General features: G+C 44.8%; 1 long non-coding RNA gene across 2 annotated transcripts in view; it reads right to left on the bottom strand.

The window, feature by feature from the left end:
• Positions 1–234: 234 nt before the first annotated feature.
• LOC129380850 (uncharacterized) overlaps positions 235–20,410 on the bottom strand; it is a 34,291-nt gene continuing 14,115 nt past the window's right edge. The window contains exons 1-2 of one of the 2 annotated variants that reach the window (XR_008609069.1): positions 7,677–7,695; positions 235–880 (exon numbers count right to left, since the gene is read on the bottom strand). This is a non-coding gene — a long non-coding RNA (uncharacterized lncRNA). Of the gene's footprint in view, positions 881–7,676; positions 7,696–20,410 lie in introns of those variants that run through there. The other variant, XR_008609068.1, reaches the window with a different exon arrangement.

Raw genomic sequence — 20,410 nt, 5'->3', positions numbered from 1 at the left:
ATCGTAATAATATGAAGGCGGAGACAGGAGGAAGTTATTCATGCCGTGTCTTCTGCTTGAATTAGCTGAAAGAGACTGGCACGGGATTAACTGAGAAGCGTTCCTAAAATTTATGATGGGTGTAAACACTGGTGTAAATGTCCTTCCATCCTGCACCATCTATCTCTGCATATCGAACATCTTATTTTCTCTCTAAACACGTTGATAATTTTTATCAACGTGTTGTAATATATATTTTTGCCTTTTCAAATGATAAACCACCATCAGGGAACGATTTATTAAGAACCCATAGGAAACCATGAAAAAAACATGTCCCACAGAATGAACGTCTCGCAGAACAAACCTGTCCACAGAATGTATTCAGTTAGTCAGGGCAAGGAGCCACTGTACTTCATTGCACCATGAGATAAAAAAGTGAGCACACATATGACAGCAAACTTGTGGGTGCCAGTAAATGAAGGCAATGTTTATGCGAGTTCATGTTCAATAGAGGCACATCACCATCTGAAAGGTCAGCGATCACAGGTCCAGCCGGATCTCGCAGGCCTCTCTCAAATCACAGTATTTGGTTGGCCACTCAGCCTCGACGCTGTACACCACAGAGTGACGCCTCAGTGTGGCAGGTAGGAATCAACCACGGAAGCCGCCAAATCCACGCCCGCCACCACCACGTCCGCCACCACCGCGTCCACCACCACCACGTCCGCCTCCACCGCGTCCACCGCCACCGCGTCCACCACCACCGCGTCCGCCGCCACCGCGTCCACCACCATGACGTCCACCGCCACCGTAATCTCCGAACTGTGCCGTGGCGATTGTGAAGACCAGGGCCAGGACGAGGAGGCTGACAAGGAGTGTCTTGGTGCTGACCATGTTTTATCTGCAATGGTTGCAAAACAAAATCGTGAAACGAAAAAGATAGGACATATGCACACGTAACATTTCAAAGTTTCTCAGATGAACTTACTATTTCCCGGTTAAGGCGAATGCCACTGCTATGACAGCAATCTATAATAAATTATCTTCCTGAACGTGGCTGTTATCCAGCATTATGCTGAGTTTGGTAAACTGATAGCCGAAGCTGTGTTGAGAGTGCTTGTCCTCCATTGGAAAAGTTATTACTCGGCTTTCTTTGTCATGTTGTTCAACGCCGCGAACAGCCAGAACTATTTCTTACGGACAGTTCTTGAACAGAAGTGGTTTTATGAAAGACTGCTTTTATTCGGAATCTAGCGGTCACTCACCTTAGTTCTGTCGCAGAGAACATCGGGACGTCATGCTACTGTCGACGAAGATGGAGCCACGATTGGCTCATCGCCATTTTAAACATATTGTGTCTATTTCGTGCGATACTGTGATTGAAATGTCCTAGACTCTTAGAACTACGTCGACGTACGACTAATGAAGCTGATATTACAATCTGTCTCTATTTGTAAGCGGGGTCTTCTGAACCTGTGACGAAGGTCACAGGTTTCCTTTAGAGACTGCAAATGGGTCCCTGTTTGGCGATAAAGAAAATGAAACTGTCGCAATAAAACAGAAGTAGTCTCAATCTCGTTCCACACCCGTAGCTTGGCAGCCATGCTTTGCTTTCATCTCGTTGTGTGGCCGGTTGGTTATGCGATGAAATCGCTTTAGCCGTGAAAACATTTTTGCTTAAGAAATTTTCTGTAATCTGTTTATGTAAGCACTGTTCTTCGAAATTTATGTACGACTTTTATGTTACAAACAAGCATAATCGCCAAGGTCCATTCACATGGTCACGAAGGCGAGGATGAAATGTGGTTCCAAACTAATGAGCACCTGCATCAATTACGGTCGTGCGATTGAAGCGCGACTACATCTCGCGGAGCAAAACACTAGTTGATAAAAATTATGCATCTAATGTGTCACCAATGGAAAGATTTGAAAAAGTAGAGACACTGTAAATAAAATAGGCAAATGTGACCTCACAGGCTGTTCGCTTCCATCCACGAACAATTAGTAGTACGAAACTGCGCAGGCTTTCTCAAGTTTGCGTGTGGCGATACGTGCTTAGATATGCCAAGATTGTATTACTGTATTTAACACTTTAATGTCGTCAAAACTCTCCTACACTAAGCCATAAAAGGTAATGACAATGTATATAGTATGAACCTCATCATATTTGATCAATCACTACCCTTTTTAATAGCCTTTTCACTAAACATAGTGTGTTCATCGTGTCTTCACTACCCGAGAAAAAGTACCGGTGGTACACATGCGGTGTTAGTGAATATTAAAGTGTGGTTTTTGTAAATTATTTCAATGTAATGTTGATTTTATCTTAACATCGAAATAACATATGTGTCTTGGTACTAAGGATGCATGCACACGTTACTTAGTTATAGATCTGGGTGAACCCATTGCTTTGAATTCATACTTAAGGAAGGGAACTGCGCTAAAAAAGACACGGACGAGTAATGACATGGACGGGCGCAAACACGCGACTGATTTTATTCAGAAAGAACATAAATATATATATATATATATATATACCTAGAGTCTTATTCAATCATTGCCTAAGCGCACATGCCAAGAACGTTTTCTCTTTCTTATACAAATTGATACTAGAATCGCTTACGCATTCATCACCTGACTTATCAATGTAAAAAGCCTCTGCGAGTTCACGTGCTACCTGGTTACGACTGCGCCTTAAGATTTTGGTTCTAGCCAGCAAAGGCTGGCATGCTTTATCAGGCGTAGCCAAAGGGCATGCGCCGCAATGTAAGGCCAAATTTGACCCTTTTTCGTTAACCATAGAAAGCTTATGTTCCCTTAGTCGTTCATTTATACAACGGCCCGTCTGGCCAATGTAAACTTTTCCACATGTCAGGGGAATTTCACACACAGCCCCGACCGAACACCTGACAAACTGGGTGGCGTGACGTTTCGTGCAGTCTCGCACGCATTCCTCGCCGGACTAAGGGAACATAAGCTTTCTATGGTTAACGAAAAAGGGTCAAATTTGGCCTTACATTGCGGCGCATGCCCTTTGGCTACGCCTGATAAAGCATGCCAGCCTTTGCTGGCTAGAACCAAAATCTTAAGGCGCAGTCGTAACCAGGTAGCACGTGAACTCGCAGAGGCTTTTTACATTGATAAGTCAGGTGATGAATGCGTAAGCGATTCTAGTATCAATTTGTATAAGAAAGAGAAAACGTTCTTGGCATGTGCGCTTAGGCAATGATTGAATAAGAATCTAGGTATATATATATTTATGTTCTTTCTGAATAAAATCAGTCGCGAGTTCGCGCCCGTCCATGTCATTACTCGTCCGTGTCTTTTTTAGCGCAGTTCCCTTCCTTAAGTATGTACGACCGACTCGCCCAACAACGTGCTCTCCTTTGAATTCATGCAAAACTCTCAAGGCTCACCATTGTAATGCATGCCGTTATAGAACGAGACCTCTAAATAAAGATGAGTCTATTAAGGTTTTAATGTGACGCGATGTTGTGGCAAATATTCTCACTTATTTACTCGTCGTTTTGTACTCTTGTGTGCTCTGTATATGCAATGTGATTTGAGCTGGCGCAGTTGACTAATTGGCACAACAAGCCTCGAAATACAAACGTTCATTTTTTCTTCACCGAGTAGTTGGCCCCGCGAAATATGGATGGCGCTGCCATGCCTCCACAAGCCGCCATTGCGGGACGCATGGGCTTCTATGGCACCTTCGCTACCATGTGCACATATACCTGTAATCGCTTTCGAACGTTTTAGCAAGTGACATGTTCAGAGGATACGGCTCATTAAGCAGATTATTAAGCAGATTAATAAGATTATCAAGCAGATTATTAAGCAGCATTGTGAATGACAACAATCCTTCGTGCTCCCTACCCTGCAGTGACACTTAAAAAACGGGTGCCCGATTTTTGGCGGTAGTAGAAATTGGTAGCAAATGGAAACGCTAAAGATGCGGGACCTTATTCACAAGAAGCTCTTGAGATATAGTGCTTCGTAAGATCGAATTCCAGCCTATCCTGATTCCGAACATGCTATTACGATAGCGACACGCCAATGCCAATGTTAAAGAGAATTGATGAACTAAGAACATTGTGTATTAGGCGGCAGCTCTTGCTCAGCAGCAGAATTATGCGATAATTAAACCACCGCGGTGGGGTATTGTGGTCAGTGTTCAATTCATATTCAAAGCAATTATTTTAGTTTGCAAAATCGGTGAGCAGAACGCTAATGTGTATGCCCAATGCGAGCACTTAGGAAACAAAATAGCCTTATATGCATCCGCAACTGATTCCGCGAGAAAGTAAATGTCACAAAATGAGTGTTTAATTCGCGTACTGAGAGCAGTAATATTTGCGCTCGTTGTTCGTCGGACATATTTCCAACATGGGCTGGTTTCATTTCCTGTAAGCTTTGGTTAAGCTTTATAAAAAAGTGCTCTCAGTTAACAGCGTTGGCTTGAGTGCATAACGGGAGTGCTAGTTGGCATTATCTGCGATTGGTTTTCAATTATGTTTTTTTGTTATTTTCCCTGGTGACGCAGAGGCAAATGCGGGGCCTCGCCAGCTAAGGCATCGCTTATATTGGATTCATTTTCTTCTTCTTGGATTGTAGCGCGAAGTGACACAGACAGAGACTAGAAGCAGACAGGCGAGTTAGCGCTCGTCTTGTCTGCTTCTAGTCTGTCGGTGTCACTTCGCGCTACAATCCAACAATACGTTACCGTACCAACTCGCCCAACTTTCTATCCTTTTCCATCGGATTCATTGCCTGATGATCCCTCCAAAAAAGCTGAGCGTGATACTTACCTCCTCATATACATACACACGCGTTCCACGCATTCAGCTAACATTCGGAACGAACTAGCAACGAATGTCAATGAAATAAAGACTGGTGCACTAGAAATTTAAGCCCAAGTCTTATAAATCCTGGAAAGGCTTGAGGAACTCGAAGCCAAAACTAAACCAAAAACGCAGCTGAAGCAAGCCGTTGGCGACATACAGTTGGTGGCTTGGAATCGTGTCCTGACGAGCAGGATCATTCGTGGCGCAGTAACCTATTATTTTGAGGCACCCACAACTTCCACGTATCGTGGGAACAATCTGAGTCAAAGATAAAGTCCCATTTATCGGCCGTGGTTGGTACTATGCCTCACAACGAGATTGAGCATGCTCATCGCTTAGGTTCGATTTCCCCAAATAAAGCCGCCGTATCCCGGTGAAGTTTTCCAACAATAAATAAAAAAGGTGGTTTTTGTGGGAGCAAAATTTCAGGAACGAAATATGGGCGTTAGAGAATACATTGGGTAGCTACGCGTAACAGTAGGCAACAACTAATTCCCTTTGCCAGCAACCAGCTTGGCTCAGAATTTGCCATTGACACATGTAAGCCTGATATCGTAGCCTTGACTGCAACATGGCATCGAACAGAAATCAAAGATCGCGAATTATCCGGAAACTGCTGCCAATGTTCAGTTTGCCATCAAGGCGGCGGCGTATTAGTAGCTATTAATAAGAATTTGCCTTTCTATTGTGTCGCCGTTACCTCTGATCTGGAGGTTGCATGTGTAGTCGCTCAACTAGCCCACCGGAAAATAATCTTGGCATTTTGCTTCCGCCTTCCTCATTACTGTCAAACTTTTGTGGGTGATCTGTAAGGTGCTATGGACTGTGTTGCCTCTTGCTACACTACATTGTCAAAAAATGTTTTATGAGGTCATTTTAACATGCCTAAAATCGCGCGGAAAGATGGCGAGAGATTTCTTAAAATTACGCAACGTCTTTTCACTTACGCAAATGGTAACGGAACCGACTGGAGTGATCTCATTCCTCTCCAATGCACTTGAACTTACTATAACAAATCGCCCTGATTTTCTTACTGAAATAGCATGTCTACCAGGCATAAGTGATCATTTCGTACTCTATTGTAAAATCTGCCTAGATCGAACAAAACAATTAAAGTCTACTAAACAAGCAAAAATATCGCAGGGCTGGCTTTGGCGCTATAAATAAACAAATCTCAGAATTCCTTTATGAATACTTGCATGGCTTTGAGTGTCGTAGCGTTGAAATCAACTGGAACATTTCTGTTAATAAAGTGGCTGAATTACCGGATAAGTAGACTCGTGTTTACACAGTAACCTCTAACGTAAGGGATGCATGATATAACCGAAATTGAAAACGTCTGCCTAATAAGAAGAAGCGTCTATTCAAATCAACAAAGCAAACTCAAATATAACTTGATCGTCGGCCTGCAAACAGAGCACTGATGAATACACACATGCATTTACAATCGTTAGGATGCGTTCAGACATATCACCCTGCCTGCACTGAATAAAAGCGATCCTAAAAAATTTGGCGCGTAGTAAACTTTAAAGAAGACGACTTGATCTCGCGTATCGACCACAGCGGTAACTACATACCTACAGACCAGTGTCCTGCCTTGCTCAACCATGCTTTTTCGAGATGTTTTTCCGTAAGAACGTATATTACCTTGCCTATAAGCTGCACCGTCATGACTATCCTGCGATGTTCCCAGTTATTATTACCTATACCCGTGTTGAAAATATTACAAAGTCTCTTAAACCATCTTTTATACCGCATTAGGAACAGGTCAACGTAACATTTCTGCAAAGTGCTTCTTGAATGAATGAATTCTGAGGTTTTACGTGCCAAATTCACGATTTGATTATGAGGCTTGACTCCGGAATAATTCTGACCACCAGGAGATCTTTAACGTGCCCGAAATGCATGGAACACGGGCATTTTTGTATTTCGCCCCATCGAAATGCGGCTGCCGCAGCCGGGATTTGATCCTCCGACCTGGTACTTAGCAGCGCAACACCATAGCCGCTAAGCCACCGCGGTTGACTTCATTGGTTTTATACTGTCTAGCTACAATTCGGAACCGCAAGTATCACAATAATGAAAGCTAGCTTTCAACTAGCTTCCCTTGCATCGCACCATATGATGTAACAAACTACAATATCACTCATGCCTGCGCGATCTGTTTGTATTTCCTCCGCTTCATATTTCACGTCGTATAGATCCTGCACATAAGTTGGTTGGCATTCCGGTAAGCAAGACTGCTTCATTTTAGCACTGTTACATACCACGAACATGCAACTATTTGAACGGTCTGTCCGAACAATTAGTAAAAATCTGAAACCATGAAACATTTGTGAACGCGTTAAGGATTATTTTGTAGCATTACTTTGTCCTGGCGCTGTTCATTTTATAATTATTATTTATTGCTCGCCAATATTTTCTAGCATTTTCTGTAGCGCCCTTCTTTTGTTCTAGCTAACATTCCATAAGTACAAACACTCTTGTGCTTTTTTTTTATTCTTCATCCTGTTCAGTATCAATACTTCCTACTCCACCTGTAATGTCTGTTGATTCTAAGGGTAATATAAATAAATAAATAAATAAATAAATAAATAAATAAATAAATAAATAGACGTCCCCTGCAGATCATTGTGTGACTGCAGAAGAAACGATTGAGAAAGTAATAATATTAGGAGCGATGCATTTGCTTCTAGAAAGTTATTACATTTCTTTTCCTCTTCAAAGGTAATAAAAACCGCCTTTGCAGCGTCAGGCACAAGCCGAATATTTTAGTTGTTAGTTAAAACAGATAGTTGTGAATATACGAGATGTTTGCTTAGCCTGATCTAATGGTTAAGCGGTGCTTACCTGAATAGCTCTTCGGCCGACAAATGATGCTGAATCTAGAAGTCATGGCGAATTTATAGTCAAGAGCGCTACGCGTGTTGTAATCGGACAACTCTGCCTGTGGATGCCCACGACCGTATTCACCGGGTAGGATACGCAACCGAACCACAGTACGTGGAACGCATACAACGAGTCTTTCCACGTCAGATTCTACGTACTTACCTGCAGGCTCCTAAACATTGCCTTGGCAGCCGGCAAACACCATCCCCCAGCGAAGGGCCCGGACGACGAAACCTGCTAGCTCGCCTCGCCGCTGAAGGTGACACGACACGACGTGACTGTCATGCGAATACGACGTCTCGTTGCAGTAATCCGTGGTCTGCGCAGCGGGAAACGTCATAGCCATTCGAAACGAGGCAAATCCCAATCTCTGAAACGGTGATTACCTTGGGACACCGTGCACAAGCCAAAGGGAATCTCTAAGACTGAACGAAAACAAAATAACTCGCTTTACGCCATTCGTAAGAGAAACCTTCGCTTCTACATAAATAGGAGAGTTTTGTCATTGACACGTGCAGCAAGTTTTCAAATGCGTAAGCTCTTCTATGCCTGCACAACGAGGAAGCCCGTCCGTCCGTCACGTAGGACGAATCGCTATAAAGATGAATGTTTGAAATAAAATAAATTCGAAACTAAAAACGTTGTCGGTGGTGAGACTCGAACTTATGACGCCACGATCAGAAGCCGAATGCCTTACCCACTGGGGTAAATAACCCCACCCTACACACGTATTGCACTGGCGGCACAAAAAAGAAATGTCAGGAAAACAGTTTCTATGAAAGATTTGTTAAAACATTTGGTGACAGTGGAATAAAAGACCTCTGTAGGACCACATGCAGAGCCCACTTGATTGAGCCGGCGATCGCGGCTCAATCTGGCGCACGCCATCCAGGGAAGTGGGGAGGAAGCGAGCCGTCTCAAGTCGCACGCAAGTATCCAGGGGGGAGGGTAGTGAGGATGGGGAACACTCTACTTTGGGCGGCCCGGGTGACCGCGCGCCTGCCCGGGCTACTGTATCTTGAACGCCATCTACGACACGGGGACCACGTCCGGCCGCGCACTGTGTTTTCGCGGCTGAGTTCGTGTTCATACTCGACACAGAAACTTGGAAAGAGAAACTTGGTTGATTCGAATAAACCTACTTATGCCACGCCTGGACACAAATTCTACACCTGGTGAAAAGAATAATCTGAAAATCATGGGGTGCGGACGAGCGGATAGTATGTAAAATGGCACATGCTGTACTTGTGTCCAAGGTATTGTACGGTATGAATTCCCAGCAGCGCCCAAAATCACAACTCATCCATAACAGGCGTCGGGTACTGACAGGTCTTTCCAACTTCGCCATGCTTGAACACCTCTACGAGAAAAAACAAACGAAGCACCTAGACAAGTTAGAGTTGCAGCCTGCGGCACAAATTCTGTGCCTCAAGAGCTCGGAAGCTTCTCGCAAGGTACTATGCCAGCTAGCATATAACCTGCAAAGACAACAGTACCCCTCCCTTCATAAACACAACCTCAGGAGCACCTGAACTCAATACACAACAGGCCCGTACCGTAGGCTATGGCGTAAACAATTAGGCCAGGAGACTACATGCAACTGCCAACCACACATAGGAAGTTGCTAATCATGAAGACACAGACATCACGCACATATAGTATACCGATGTGACAATAATAGAGTATACTAGTGGTGTGATACTACATAACATTGAATTCCTTGCAAGGGAGGGGCGTCATTCCAGGACATTCTACACCCAGAGAAGCTGAACTGAAAGCACCACTAGCAGTGCAAGTTCGCAGGCTACAGCATCCTGCATGGCTACATGGATTCACCAGAAACTGTCAGGGCCTGCACATCACACAATATTGACAGGGAAATCAGGAGGATGACACATGTTCTGCAAGCACATGGCCAAGAAATTAAATTACAGGATGCATACCCACGCAGATATTCCAGGACACAAGCGGGCTCATGAGCCCGACATAAGAACTAAAACTGGACGAGATTATGTGAATTCATTATTAACTAAAGTGCAACAGATCGACAAGGGACAAAACGGAATTCCAGAAATACTGATGTTCTGGTTGCGCCAGGTTTCAATTAGCACATTTCTTTGCAACCAAAAATTACACCGCACAAAGATTGTAAATATTATGTCAGCTCAGAGGCATAATAAATATTATGTCATAAATAAATATTATGCCAGCTTAACACTTGAGAAATTAATAATTATACCTTGATATCCACACTGAAACAGATTTGGACAGCAAGAAAACGAATTAGTTTTTCCTTCTTTGGTCATTGAATTGCAGCCAGTTCAAGCAAGCATAAACTTCTGCAAGTAGAATCTCTTAGGGAATACCATATACGAATGAACATTAAGGCTTTCCTTTGTACTTTCTTACATTGGCTGAGTAATCTAGTTTGAAATGACTCCCATTAGCACGGCGCATCAATGTGGACCTAATACTGGTTAAATAAAATTATGGGGTTTTACGTGCCAAAACTACTTTCTGATTATGAGGCACGCCGTAGTGCAGGACTCCGGAAATTTCGACCACCTGGGGTTCTTTAACGTGCACCTAAATCTAAGTACACGGGTGTTTTCGCATTTCGCCCCCATCGAAATGCTGCCGCCGTGGCCGGGATTCGATCCCGCGACCCAGTGCTCCGCAGCCCAACACCATAGCCACTGAGCAACCACGGCGGGTAAAATACTGGTTAAATACACGACTAACTTGAGAAAGCTGGATGATTGCCATAATTTTCAGCGAAGCAACTGTAACATTTAATAACAATGGAACGAGTGGGTTTTTCGCGACCAACAAAAGCTGCAGGACGATTATTGAAAAAGGCAGGTGACAGACATGTTCTGGAAGAAAATCCACACGAGCAAAATGCAGTGATCACGCTGTGGCAAGCAAGAATTTTGTTCCCAGAGCGCTTAAAGATACAGAAATGGAAGCCTATGGAAACGACAAAGATTTGTACTCGATTTTTGAGACAAAAAGGAAAGCTCTGATAAAACTACAGCTGCTATCGTATTAGCTGCTACATCGTATGTAGTCTGGAGACTCAGCTTTTGATTGATGCCTATCTCGACTCTCTACACATGGCGTAATATTGTTCCCAAAAGCCATTTTTGAAACACAGTCGTGCAAGTTCACGTGGTATCGATATAAGCCCAAGCGTATCACTAACAGGAACCTTGGAAGCCGTGGCTGAGTCGTTTAATCGCTCTCACCCATCGTTACGCGTCATACTGGTAAAGGTTTGTTGTCGTGCTGCGGGACACTTATTCTTTAACGCCACGTAGGACTGAGTTCGACAGTCCTCCACCAGATCGCCGAAACACAAAACGCAAGATTTGGTTTCAGTTTTTTTTTTTTTCAGGAGGGATCTTTAATTATTATATGTTCTATTTTTGCTTCCTGAAACGTACTAATGGGTGCTTATTTGTTAAGTCATCGCTTTTATTATCAGGTTTTATTCCTTGGGCAAGATAATAGCTAGCATGCGCATGTCCTTGTGTTAAGTTAAAAAAAATACTATCATGCCTTGTAGCACGAACATACTCAGGAATTCTGGACATTGCACCTTCACCATCCTGTGGAACTTCACGGCAATGCCCATGAGTAACTGAATGGGCTAAATTCTAAACAAGTTTATCTCTATATAATAGGCGAGTATCAACAAGCTTCAACTGACTGCGCCAATACGTTGTTCTTTGTAACAACATGTGCATTTATGCCACTTAGTCGGAACATTGGTGGTGCGTTAAAGCAGCGTTTTGGTCGGGGATGGGCGGTTGGTTGTGTCAAGTAACAGGAGTAAATGGTTTCGCACCCTCTCCGCGGAGGGCACATTGACTTGAAGAAGTGCGAAATTTAAACCGTAAAGCGAATTATTACTGCTTGAGTTTTGAACGGTAATTGCAGAGCGAGTGCCATTCAGTCTGTTTGCACGCGCTTTTTTTTTTGTGAGGCAACATGGAAGGAGAAGGACTGTATATGGGTGTACACACCTTGAGTGTGCGTGCGTGTGTAGTTGTATTTGCGTGTGCGCGCATGTTTGTGTCTCAGTATTTGAATATGCGTGCGCATGAGTGCGTGTATACGTGTGCGAGCATACGCATGTTTATGTTTGCGTGCAGTTCCGTGTGCGTGCGTGCGCACATTTTTGTGCGTGTGTGCATGTGTGTGGGCAGGTGTAAATGTGAATGTGGGCGAACATGTGTCGTATCTCCCTCTCTCTCTCTGTGTGTGTGCGTGCGTGCGTGCGTGTGCGTGCGTACGTGCGTGTGTGTGTGTGTGTGTGTGTGCGTGTGCGTGTGTGTGCGTGTGTGTGCGTGTGCGTGTGTGTGCGTGTGCGTGTGTGTGCGTGTGCGTGTGCGTGTGCGTGTGCGTGTGTGTGTGTGTGTGTGTGTGTGTGTGTGTGTGTGTGTGTGTGTGTGTGTGTGTGTGTGTGTGTGTGTTCTTCGTGAGTTTGTTCTACACGCAGACGGGATAGCGGGGAAAGTAGCCCTTAAGAGGTAGCTTTACGTCGGGTGGTGCTATCTAAATACATGTAAAAGGATAATTCGTTTTTCTCGGCAACCACTGCACCAAATTTGACGAGGTTTGTTGCATTTAAAAGAAAATTTTAAGATATACTGGCTTTCGTTTCGAATTTTTGATTTAGGTTATTGTTTGCCCATAAAAAATTGACAAAAATCGCAAAATTCTGTGCAGTGCACCTAACAGTACAACTAAAGCGGACAAAATTGATATATTGCACATGAATCTAAAAAAAATTAGTGATATGGAAATACAGCTTTTGCAGAACCCTTGTACACAACGTAACGAATTCATGTAAGATATAATCTACCATAACGAATTTATCCACTTTGAATGATCTAGTGGATGCCGTTTACAAAACCGCGATATCTGTTCTTGATGCAGAGCAATTAATTTGTAAACTTCGTGTGTCTATTTTTTTTTTTTTTTGCACTTTCAAATTTTTGAAAATTCTTTTAACAAAATTCAGCACCTAAATGGAAATTCGCTTCCAACAGACACTATAATTTACCTTTCTCTCTCAAATGCAACACATTTCATTAAAATCGGTCCAGTGCTTGTCTCAGAAAAGCTTCCTCTTAAGAGGAAGCTTTAGCTCGGGCCCAACTCCGACGCGGCCTATTCAAATACATGTAAAAACGCAAAAACGTTTTTCTGAGATAACCCCTGGACCGATTTTAATGAAATTTGTTGCTTTTGAGAGAGAAAGTTAAATTCTAGTGGCTGTTGGAAGCGGAATATTGATTTAAGGCTTGAATTTTGTTAAAGAGATTTACAAAAATTCAGAAGTTTGAAAAGATAGAAGCACGAAGTTTACAAACTAATACCTCTGCATCAAGAACAGATATCGCGGTTCTGTACATGGCATCCATTAGATCATTCAAAGCGGACAAATTTTATATGTCATTTTACATCTTACGTGAGTTTGTTACGTTGTTTACGAGGGTTCTGCAAAAGTTGTAATTACATATTAATAAATTTTTTTAGATTCATGTATAATATGTCAAAATTGTCCGCTTTAGATGTGCTATTAGGTACAATTCACAGAATTGCGATATCGCCTATTCTTGCTGAGTTACAGAGTTGTAAACTTGATAGTTTCGTTTTCTGAAAATTTGCGATTTTTGGCAATTTTTAATAAACAATTGACGATCTAAATCGAAAATTCGAAACAAACAGTCACTAGATTTTATGTTTTTCTTTTAAATGCAACAAACCCCGTCAAATTTGGTGTTGTGGTCGCCAAGAAAAACGAATTCTCCTTTTACATGTATTTAGATAGGAGCACCCGAGCTAAAGCTTCCTCTTAAGGGCTTGGCTGTAAAAAAAAAAAAAGAAAAAAAAATTAGAGAGAAAAAAACGCCACAGCCGTCAATATCGCCGCCCCAGATTTCGCCATGATGGCACCGTCACCATCGACACGGCTCCGTGAGCAGCTACCAAAGTGTTCACTTTCGTTGTCTTCCTTCCCTCGGCGGCAAAGCATTGTCATGCCAGCTATGTGCTAAATCTGCACCATCACTGCGTCATGGATCGCTTCGGCGATCAAGCAAGCTTTCGGCAGCACACGTACAATGCTATATTGACGCAAGAACTTGAAACTGCTTCCCTTAAAAGAAACAGCGCCAATAAAAATCGAAAGAGGAGTGGCCACAAGGAACATTCTATTGATAACAACGTCGAAAAAGGCTAGGTGTGGTACAGGTTTGCATGGATTGACTGACAGGCTAGTTGGTTCATTATCACAGAATGTACTGCACTTCAAGTTACATAGTGTATGTGTATGGCTCCCCCTTTGGGTCCCGTCTTGAAGAGCTGTCCTTTCTGTGACTACAGACGTTCTTTTTTTGCGTCAGTTACACTTTCCAAGAGCGTTGGAAAATTTTTTTGCGCATGGCTCTTACAGAAGTATGTTTAATCAGAATTTCTGCGCTCAGCTCGAAAATCTCGAGGACGGGCTCCAAACTGATCATTTTGATTAGCCACCTAAGATCAATTATTGAAAACCTAATTCACGTAACTTTGTTAACTACGCACACAACTTTTCAACTTGCTCCGCATTCAGAGGTTACCAATCTGAACTTTCGAATGATAAAATGATATCACCAATACTTGTATTGGTTTAATAGTTTTGTTTGGTGCAGTTCAAAGCAGCCGGCGTATTGCTGGTGCTGTAGGATTCTTATAGAGCAATTGTGAAAGCTTGGACAGCTTATCTTGGCGCAAATAAACTTCGTGAGCTTATGCACACGTGCCCAACCGTGCACTCGTGCCTTTATGACCGATTCTCCTACATCATACAAGAAGCACCTCAGCGCTACGGGACATCACACAAGGTGTGCGAGAACATTGTGTGCGCTCCCGATTAGATTTCTGAGCATTGGTGGTATCAGGCTCCGTTTCCTGGCATCATCAGGAATAAAAATAGCAGCCTGGGGGAAAGCACTGAATACATTTTCAGTACTTTATAACATATGGATCAGCGCGGATATGTACGTTAGAACGAAAAGTACTGAAATATTAAAATGAGGGTTTTCCTGCATATATTTTGGCTGTCTAATGTCAAGATCTAAAGCAATTATACTGTCACTTTGTCACAATTAATGCTAACAAGAAATATGAGCTCCCACACGGTACCCGTGGTGGAAATGGCCCTTGGACCACAGGGCTACATTCAACCAAGAAATGCTGGTTGGACAAATACCAGTAATTAAAAAGTGTTTAGCTCTTGAATTTTTGGTATGTCGGCGCCGCTGTGTAGTCTCGGGGGCCCTTTTTACCACGGGCACTGTTTTTGTGCTAAAATTCAAAGTAACTGTGCTCCATTTTTTTTTTTTTTTTGGGGGGGGGGGGGGGGGGGGCGTGAGCTTTCTTTAGCGTCTCACCACTGTTCCAAAGGTATCGGTTAGCTCAAGAGGCGCCTGCATGTGTTTCTAACACCCAGTGTGTTGTCACAAATTCAATAGCGAAAAAGCGTTACCTTATCAAATTGCGCGCGTGAAGCGAATACTGGCGTACATTCTCCATCACATTTGAGGACCCGAGATTACGCTGCAATGTACGAGCATTCCAATCTGTTTAACCGATGCCTTGTTCCATAGATCAGATTCAGAGGACGCACTACTTTGCGCGCAGCAATCGTTGTGCTTTGAGTGCTATGTTCTTTTCCAGCTCAAGCTCACCTTATGAGTCATATTCGTGACTCACTCTTTTGGAACTGCCTTGTTCTTCCCATCACTACAACTTGACAGTATCGACGTGCTACATCTTCCTTGAGTGAATGCTGGGAAATGGAATATGGACTTTTGTTGGGCGTGTGCGCTTAATCATTTACTACAACAATTTATTTTTCATAACCTACTTTATAATTTAGGAGGCTACAAAAGACAGAAACCTTATATTAAGTGGGCGTCTTCATATTACAGAAAATTTAAATGCTTATTAGTCGGCGTTCACCTCATGGTAAGGAATTTCAACAAAGATATCCTTATGATAATAAAAAGCCTATCCGCTTCAGAACGTTTCATCTGAGTTCCCCCTTTGCAAGCTGATACCGACTTGAAGGTGTTTCGTATCGTGGGCCCTTGACATATGTCCCACCGTCAAATAAAGGGTTATTGCGAATGTTTTATTTCAGGAAGGCGTGCTACCCTCCTGTCTTTCACTCCCGTTCGCAAACACGCATATGACGAAAGTGCTGTGTGAAGAGCGTCGTTAGTCCAAATCCACAAGCTACCGTAACTCACCTCGCCTATATTGTTGTCATTCAGGCTTAGATGAGAAATGAGCAACCCGCGACCAGCCCAGCTAGGATTCTTTCATTTCGTACTTCGTCCTAGCGGCTAATAGTAGCTCACGGAGCAGAGCGCTGAGTGCGGATGTAGCAGAGAAGGAGCTCTGTACTGTCTCATCACCCACCAAAAATTGCACACCGCGCTGCTTGCCATTCCTAGAAAATTTTATATGCAACACCCAGTCATTTTTAACACAGCAACATTGTTTTGCGATGGCAGAGTCCAGGTGATAGACAGGGTGGTTATGGAGATAAAGACACGCTAGTTTCTGCAGTAACTTAGGAATGCATGAATGAAGGCCTTCATTTATTGAGAAAAAGGAGGAGCAAGCATCAGTGGAAGCACGTCTCAGCAGATTGGGAAAGAAGCGGGGCACAAAAGAGGAAAAGCTGGGGCCCGGGTGGCAGGCGAAGTCGCAGCTTAGGGGCCAGAGAATATAAGCGAGAGTTTGTGAGACCGATTGAATTCCAGTGTAGATGTGTGATGTGGCGAGAAATTGATTGGAGTCACCGCCCAGCATCCATCCTTTGCTGTTGTAGAAGCACCCGGCGTGGTTGGTAATAAACGTTTACTGAAAACCAATCTTGGCAATTACTTCTTCATCGGTCATTCCTTGCCGCGTATTCTTTAGTGGCAGGGTCTGTGGATTACAACTGCGCTGTCGCGACAAGTTACGACCATACCGTGACGCTTGCGGTTACGGTTGCCATACTCGTTGTTCTTGTTGCAACGGGAATACTGTAAAGATGGGCTTACTGCACAAGTTAGAGAACAGACATTTTAGAACAGCGTTTCTCGCCCCACATACGCTCAGTGCAATCACCATTGCAGCATGTTACCGTGCGCGTCCCTTCAAGACAGAGACGCGAACGCAAACATAACAATGCGTTAGAAGACAGCGTGCCGTCTTGGGCCTCGTGCCAAAGATATCCAAGCCAACAATATATAGGCAACCATGCTGCCGTTTTTATGCAAGGAGGTTATATACTTAGACTTCTCGAGTGCCAGTCCCAGCCGCCGCCTACGGGAGCGCGTAAAGGCGCTGGCGGCGATAATGCTAGAGGAATTGCTAGCAATATATTGCTACAAATATTCCTAGCATCACAATGGCGGGCGTAATCAGGCAAAAATTGGAAGCATTTCATTGGAGGGTGCCTGAGTACTCTGTGTAGATTACGTGCCACAATAATAGCAAGAATACAACATAATTGAAGAATATAATTTGAAAGCAAGCTCACTTCTTAATGCAGCGTATAGTGAAAGGGAAGTACTTCCACAGTATAGCCGTGGAGGGCGCCAATTATGAGCAGGCTAAAGAAACAGTTCTGTAGGTCTGTAGCAAACCGGATAGATAATTCGAGTCTTGGAAACAGGGTAGGGTTGCTGCTGAAGCCAGAAAGTCTAGTGGACAGATCGGCCAGTTGGCTCTCGCAGCGTAGACATCCCGCAAAGGACGCGTTGACGCCACGGCGAAACTCCACTGTACGCCAACAAATAAAGACAACTTTTTTAAACTGAAGCTTTCTTTCTTTCTTCCTGCGACTTTTCGACTGGTGCTGTTGCTGTCTCGCACGCCGTGTCGAAGGGAGGTCCAGAGCGTACATATACATGGAAGCTGCGTGAAAAAGCGGAAAGACATGTTTTAGAGTGTATACTCTAAAACAAAATTGCACCATTCGGCTTGTATCTTGCCACACAACAATAAACGTCATCTCTCTTGCCCGCATTTCCCTTCTTTAACGCTGCGAGCCCAGTACTTCCCAGTAGCGAACGGCATGCGCGTTATCAGCATGACATAGCACTCCCGACAGAAAAGTAGCGGCCCGGCGTTTTCAGGAAAGCGCAAGCAAGCAGATGATTATTGTTGTGTGGCAGATATACACCCCCAAAGGGTGCATACCTTTGTCTAATGGTATCTTCGACTGGTCGCCTCCATCCCCCGAAGCAGAGTTGGGCAGATCCGGCGTTCCCCGAGCTCAGAGGTAGAGGACAAGCGCGCAAGCCGAACGTGTGACTCGCTCTCGGAGGAGGAAATGGCAGATGTGAAACCACGTGACTACTGCCAACGTCCAATGTTTCGCCTATCAAAAGCTCCCGGCGCTGCCGAGAACACCGGCGGACGCGCCGGCGGCACGAGCGTTCGTCGAGACGCCAGCATGCAGTGGCCTAGGTTGCCTAGGTTACGGTGGGCCGTCACCAACAGCAGCGACGCGGCGCTGCGATGACGTTTAAATCTCCACGACTGCTCCGACGACAGGGTTCGGAGCGCCTCAGAGCGCTCGAAGGTGGAGGAGAGCAATCGAGAAGAACCAGCCGAACGCAGGGCGCGCGCCCTCTTTCAACCAGCCGAAGACAACGCCGCTCGCGAGAGCGCTCCAGAGCGCTCAGAGGCGACCAGCCGAAGATGGCATAAGAGTGTAGCCACAGAAAGTTGTCCGTGAGTATATACTCTCTAAAAAAAGTTTACACCCTTTGAGGTGTATATCTGCCACACAACGATAATCGTCATCTACCTTGCTTGCGTTTCCTTTCTTGAAAACGCCCTGCCCGCTACTTTCCTGTCGGCAATGCTATGTCATGCTGATAACGCGCATGCCGTTCGTTACTGGGAAGTACCAGGCTCGCAGCGTTAAAGAAAGGAAATGCGGACAAGACAGAGGACACGTTTATTGTTGTGTGGGAAGATACGACTGAAAGGGTGTAAACTTTTCTTAGAATGTACACTCAAACAGCTGCACGCTTTGGGGTGTATATTTGCCACACAACGATAATCGTCATCTGTCTTGTCCGCATTTCCTTTCTTTAACGCGGCGAGCCCGGTACTTTCCAGTAACGAACGGCATGCGCGTTATCAGCATGATATAGCATTCCCGACAGGAAAGAAACAAGCGCAGCGTTTTCAGGAAAGGAAATGCGGGCAAGACAGATGACGATTATCGTTGTGTGGCAAATATACACTCCAAAGGGTGCAAACTTTTCTTAGAGTGTTGCTCAAAGTGCGGAGTTATTCCGTCGAAAGGGCCTTTTGCTTCCGTCTTCTGCTACATGAACGAGGATGTGTGTGAACGGAATGAATCGTAGTATATTGGCGGCCCACGAGCTTGTTTTCTACATTGAGACAGCGTAAGCGACAGACCAGTCGTAAAGAGCGCACCTTCTAGCCCGCGTTATCGCTATCTCGTGAAACGCAAGTGACCTAGCCCGATTCCGTTGGCTGAGAAACAGTAAAATTAACTGTAGAACTTCGCTGCTTAGTCGAACTAGCCACGCCGGTCAACGCACAGCAGCGCACGCTTCGCGATAACAGCAGATAACGAAACATGAAACGTCATGCAGCGGGCTGAGCTGGCTCCGGGCCGGCGGGGCCGCACGGCGTGCGCGCGGAGACAGTCGAAGGTGAGGGAGAGAGAGTAAAACATCTTTATTAATAATATTTGAATGGCAAGAGCAGTGTGGGAGGAACCCTCAGTCCAGGGTCCCTAAGATGATTCCGGCGATGTTTCGAGCCCGTTGTATCACAGCTCGGAGGACCTCGGGAGGTCCGTCGCGGAGGGCATCGTCCCACAGCTCTTTGTTGCGTAGGGGGTAAAGGAGAGTTGGCAAGGGAGGAAAGAGGTTTGCAGTGCACTCAATCGTGACGTGGAAGATTGTGGGCGAGCTGCCACAGCCAGGGCAACGATCTGCATAACAGTGTGGGTAGAATTTATTGAGAGAGACAAGATTTGGAAAAGTTGCGGTTTGTAACTGGCGTAATGCCACTGCTTCCGAGGGAGTTGCGAGGGTAGTAACGAGGGAGGGCAATTGGAGAGGAGATGGCGAGGGGGAAGGGCTCAGCCACCTGGATCGGCGCGCGTGCGGGCGACGATCTACGAGGCCATGCAAGGGAAACGGATTTTTGCGTTCGCCCATTACAGAGATGGCGCCAATTATCTCTGCCACCTAAAGCCCCTCAATTTTTCAAAAGTAGCGCCATTCTTAGATCTTTCCGCCACCCCTCTCACCCTGGCGCGTCCTCCTCCACGCTTCCTGTCGCCCTAGCCTCCTCCGCTCCCCGATTGGCCAATCTGTGTCACGTGGAAGCAGGCGCCGCGCTTTTGTATATTTTTTCTTTCCAGCGTGGAGCAGGCCCCGCGCTTTTGTATATTTTTTTCTTTCCAGCGCGCGCCGACCTCCATTGTTGGGCCTGCGCAACGAAAGTACGGCAGGCGGACTGACGGAGTGCGTTAGCGTAATAGTATGTGTAGGGCCGAACACTTTATTGCGATGCCATGCTTCTGCCCCTTCGGTTGCTGCAACAGACACAGCGAGGGCAAAAAGCTTTTTGCTTTGCCGTCCGGCGGG

Source organism: Dermacentor andersoni, chromosome 1 (genome assembly GCF_023375885.2).
Source record: "Dermacentor andersoni chromosome 1, qqDerAnde1_hic_scaffold, whole genome shotgun sequence".
NCBI lineage: Eukaryota > Metazoa > Arthropoda > Arachnida > Ixodida > Ixodidae > Dermacentor > Dermacentor andersoni.
This window is presented reverse-complemented; position numbering and strand designations above follow the sequence as displayed.